Source organism: Sorex fumeus, unplaced genomic scaffold (assembly GCF_029834395.1).
Source record: "Sorex fumeus unplaced genomic scaffold, SorFum_2.1 ptg000094l, whole genome shotgun sequence".
Lineage (NCBI taxonomy): Eukaryota > Metazoa > Chordata > Mammalia > Eulipotyphla > Soricidae > Sorex > Sorex fumeus.
Window position 1 is genome coordinate 17,202,339 of NW_026606151.1, and position 4,980 is coordinate 17,207,318.

The 4,980-nt window shown below is 46.1% G+C and overlaps 1 non-coding gene across 1 annotated transcript; it reads left to right on the plus strand.

Annotated features, from left to right (window-relative positions):
• Positions 1-4,026: 4,026 nt before the first annotated feature.
• On the plus strand, positions 4,027-4,099 carry TRNAK-UUU (transfer RNA lysine (anticodon UUU)). Its single transcript has one exon. It is a non-coding gene; the product is annotated as a tRNA-Lys (tRNA).
• The last annotated feature ends 881 nt before the right edge of the window (positions 4,100-4,980 follow it).

The window sequence follows — 4,980 nt, forward strand, 5'->3', positions numbered from 1 at the left end:
CCCAGATGGATTGAGAGGAAGAACTGATGCCTGTTCCCGCTCTCCTTGCTTTGTCTTTTCTTCCCCATAACCACGCCCTGCAGTGAGGGACTTGTTATGGGCTAACAACAACAATTGAACAGTAATAACAGTATTTTTGACTCAACAAGAGCAAATGGGTAATTTTGGTTAATGGAGGCAAAGCCCTCTAACACTCTGGTACTTAAATCCAGAAAGTGATTCTGTTAGGAACTGAGCAACGGGGTTTATTTGAAGATGACACTAAACAAAAGATTCCATCTGTATCTCCCTGCTGCCACATTTGTTGAACAATTTAACTACCAATAACTTCTAAACGGACCCTAACAAACACTCTCCAGTTGGGAGGTTCTCAAACCTGAAGGCATATTAGAATTATAGCACAGCGGGTAGGGCGTTCGCCTTACAAGCGGCCAACATGGCCGACCCGAGTTCGATTCCTCCACCCCTCTTGGAGAGCCCGGCAAGCTACCGAGAGTATTCAATATGCCAAACACAGTAACAACAAAGTCTCCAATGGAGACGTTACTGGGCCCCGCTCGAGCAAATTCATCGTTTGAGTTTTATCCCCAGAGATGTTATATAGTTGATCTGAAGGGGATGAGACTAGGCATAAGTTCTTTAAAATATCTGGACCAGAGAGATTGTACAGAGGTTAAGGTAACAGCCTGGCATGCAGTCTACCTGGGTTTATCCCCAGAACATAGATGGTCTCGTGAGCCCTAAAAGAAGTGATCCCTGAGCACAGAATCAGGATTAATCCCTGGGCACCATCAGGTGTGTTCCCCCCCCCCCCAAAAAAAAGAAAAAGAAAAAGGTAAAAAAGGTAACTAAAATAATAAAAAAAATGAAAAATTGCAATTAATAGTCAATATGACAAGATCTAAGACATTTTACCTAAGTGGGCCTTTTGAAGAGCTAATTTTCTCATGATAGAATTTCTTAGCTTTCTTTTTTGTTTTTGTTTTGCTTTTTGGGTCAGAACCGGCAATGCTCAGGGGTTACTCCTGGCTCTTCACTCAGGAATTAGTCCTGCCAGTGCTCAGAGGACCATAGGGGATGCTGGGAATTGAATCTGGATCGGCTACATGCAAGGCAAACGCCCTACCCACTGTGCTATCACTCCAGCCCTAGATTTCTTAGGTTTCAAGTGAGCTCCCTCCAGACAGTTCTCTCTCTCTCTCTCTCTCTCTCTCTCTCTCTCTCTCTCTCTCTCTCCTCTCTCTCTCTCTCTCTCTCTTTTAATTTTCTTTTAAGGGATGTCATTCACATGGGAAGTTTCTCGGAGCTCATCGCAAGACTTTGGAATTGAAAAGTAGAAAAGAAAACTGAACGTAGATGCTGAGAACAATCCAAGAGGAAGAGCAGACGCCGAGTGTGACGTGAGCAAGGTCTTTCCAAAGTGACAAGCAATCACTCCAGAACGTATTTAGACCTCGAGGAGGGATGGCATCATTTTCTACACCAAAAACACACCATTTGGCAAGAGGGGGCTATTGTTTTCCCGGCAGCAGCGCGGGTGTTCTGGCCGAGAGCAGGTGCTCTCCGACGACTGTTCAGCCTGGGGTATTTCGGGGAAAGAGAAAAGGGAGCAGCAGCAGTGTGGAGAGGTGACTGAACACAGCCTGTCCTGCACCCCGACCCTTCTGCCGCCTTTGGATTGGATTCCACTGACACCATGTGCCACAATTAATATTCTCTGCAGGAAAAGGTCGGTCACACTTGTCAGTCATGTTTCTGTTGTTTGTACCGCCAAGAAATAATGCTTTGAGTTGGAACATTTGTCTCAGTAATGGAAAGAGTGGATTTTTACACAGGTGCATGTTATTTCTATCCTTCGAGCTAACTCGGAGGCAATCTCAGGTCATTGAGCTCCAATTAATAGAGGGTCTTGTGTTAAGCAGCATCTTGGAGACTGTCATAGCTAGTGTCTTTGTGAGAGAGAAGCAGCAAGACCAGGAGGGAGCAGGCTCCAGAAGCTTCCACACGCATGTGCACATACAGACACAGCAAGTCGTGTGGCATGTGGTTGGAGAATCAGTCATACATGTGGCATGCATCTCCTCTTTGGAGCATTGACCTCTGTTCGATTTTCTCTTCTGTAAAGAGGGGCTCCTGATAGTTACACTATCAAGGTGTGGTGAGGATGAAGGGATTGAGGAGTGTAGAACACAATGCCAGAAACAAAGTGTGCACTTGGCAAAATTGAGGTCTATCAGATCATCTCCATCACCAAGATCACGACTCTCATCATCCCCATCACCATCAGCATCCCCATCGTCATCACCAGTATCATCATCACCATCATCATCATCATCCCCAAGAATAAAGATAAATCAGAGCAGGCGATTGGCAGGGATGACGCAGTGGCTAAAGCATCTGCTCTGAACAATTTAACTACCAATAGCTTCTAAACGGACCCTAACAAACACTCTCCAGTTGGGAGGATCTCAAACCTGAAGGCATATTAGAATTACCTTGGGGTGGGGTACCAATTACCGTGGGGTAACAAGCTCGACCCTCAGTGCCATCCGCATCCATCAAATGTGGTCCTTGCAACTCAGGGACCTTGAAAGGTCCTTGCAAGACAGCCAGATATGTGAGAGCACCACGAGAGGGCATGTGTATGAACCCCAAGGATCAAAATAAACAAGTCACATGGTCTGACCTAAATACAATGTCTGCATTTCCCTGTTCAGTTCTCCTTTGCTTATTAAGTTGTACCTGCAAGAGCCCAAAGCTTCATGTGATAAATTCTGGCCTAGTAAATTGATTGTCATAAAGTTGAAAATAATTTGTCTTTTCTTTTATTCTTTTTTTTTGGCCACATGCAGCAGTGCTCAAGGGCTCCTTATTTTTTTTGGAGAGGTCATACCCAGCAATGCTCAGGGGTTTACTCCTGACTCTGCAATCAGGAATTACTTGGGGGTGGTGCTTGGGGGACCATATGGGATGCCAGAGATCAAACCCAGGTCAACCATGTGAAGTACTATTGCTCCGGCCCCATCAAGGGTTACTTTGAATCTCTGACTGGGGTTCACTCCTGGCAGTGCTTGGGTGCTGAAAAACTGAACCTCAGGCTTCCTGAAAGTCCAGCATATAGATCAGCCTGGTAGCTTTCTGGTCTGCAAGTCATTTATTTATCTTAGCTGTGTTCCTCTGTGAGGGTATTTGGGACAAGGTATAAGTCATTCTCAACTCCCTGCAAACGTCAGGTGGTAGCATGAAACTGCCTCAGAGAAGCTGCATCAGAGCTAATAATGTCAAGATTAGGCACTTGCTATGCTGCAGACCCGGGTTCTATCCCTGACACCCCATATGGTTCTCTGAGCACTCCCAGGAGTGATGCCTGAATACAGAGAAAGGAGGAAGCCCCGAGCACTCCTGGGTGTGGACCATCCAAAAATGGGGAGAAAAGAAAGGAAAAAAAAGAAAAAAGTTCTATAACTATTTTCTCATTAAGTGCACTTGGGGGCCAAACACTTGCTTATTTGGGTGGGGCGGGGGCACACCTGGCTCTGTGTAGGGCTGACTCCTGCTCCTGCACTCAGGTATCACTTCCGGTGGGCTCAGGGGGTCACATGGGGTGCCAGGGATTCAACTTGTGTTGGCCATGTGGAAGGCAAGTGCCCTACCCCCTGTAGTATCTCTCTGGTCCCAACATAGGTTTAGTTTTTTCATTGAATTTTTCTCTGGAATTTTTAGGAAAATGTGACGGAAGAATTTGGAGAGAAAAAAAAAAGGGTGAAGCTCGACACATTAGGTCAGGTCTTTTAACTTGCTCTGCAATGCTTTGGTTCAATTAAGGCCCTCCCGTTGATCGTCGATTTGCTCGAGCGGGCCCAGTAACGTCTCCATTGGAGACTTTGTTGTTACTGTGTCTGGCATATCGAATACTCTCGGTAGCTTGCCGGGCTCTCCGAGAGGGGCGGAGGAATCGAACTCGGGTCGGCCATGTTGACTGCGTGTAAGGCGAACACCCTACCCGCTGTGCTATCACTCCAGCGGGCCTGGATAGCTCAGTCGGTAGAGCATCAGACTTTTAATCTGAGGGTCCAGGGTTCAAGTCCCTGTTCAGGCGCTTACCTTTGGTTCAATTAATTGAAATTAACACACTCGATACAAATCCCACCTGAGGCCTTTCTGTTGCAGTTCATTGGTAGATGAGTGTTCTCTGAAAAACTGCTGGATTTTGTATGTTCATCTTTCTTATAGTGACCATTTAGTGATAACTATTTTCTCTCTTTTTTCTGTCTACCAAGAAACTCAGAGAAAAATGTGTAGCTCAATTATAACAGGAATGGTGATTTTGTTTTTTTGGGGGGTGTTGGGGTGGGGTAGGAGGATTGGTGACTGAACATACCCTGTGGTGCTCAGCTACTCCTGGCTCTGTGCTCAGGGGGTGCTTGGGGAACCATGCAGGGTTGGGGCTCAAACTAAAGTCAGTCACATGCAAGGCAAATACCTTGAATCCCTGTAGTAGCTCCCTGGCCCCAAACAGTGATTCTTTAGATTTATTCACACCTCCTTGCTACTTATTCCGAGTTCAATCCCCAGCATCCCATATGGTCCCCCAAGCACCGCCAGGAGTAATTCCTGAGTACAGACCCAGGAGTAACCCCTGAGCATTGCTGGGTGTGACCGCAAAAGAAATAAAAATAAAAATACAATGATCTTATAAAATGATCATGACCACTCTCAGATTTCTGAAATACCATAAAGGATAATTCATTTTTCCCTTTGGATGTTTGGGCCGAACCTGCCAGTGCTCAAAGGCTGCTCCCAGCTTGGTGCTCAGAGACCAGGCAGAGCCACAGCACCTGAGGGTGAAGTGTGTACCCCAACCTGCTGAACTCTCTCTATGACCCTGGAGTCTAATTTTCCCCCTAGTACAATTTAATCAGCTTTAAAGCAAAATTTATCTCTCGGTTCCCTTGTGGGACTTCAAGGAGACTTCAGCAA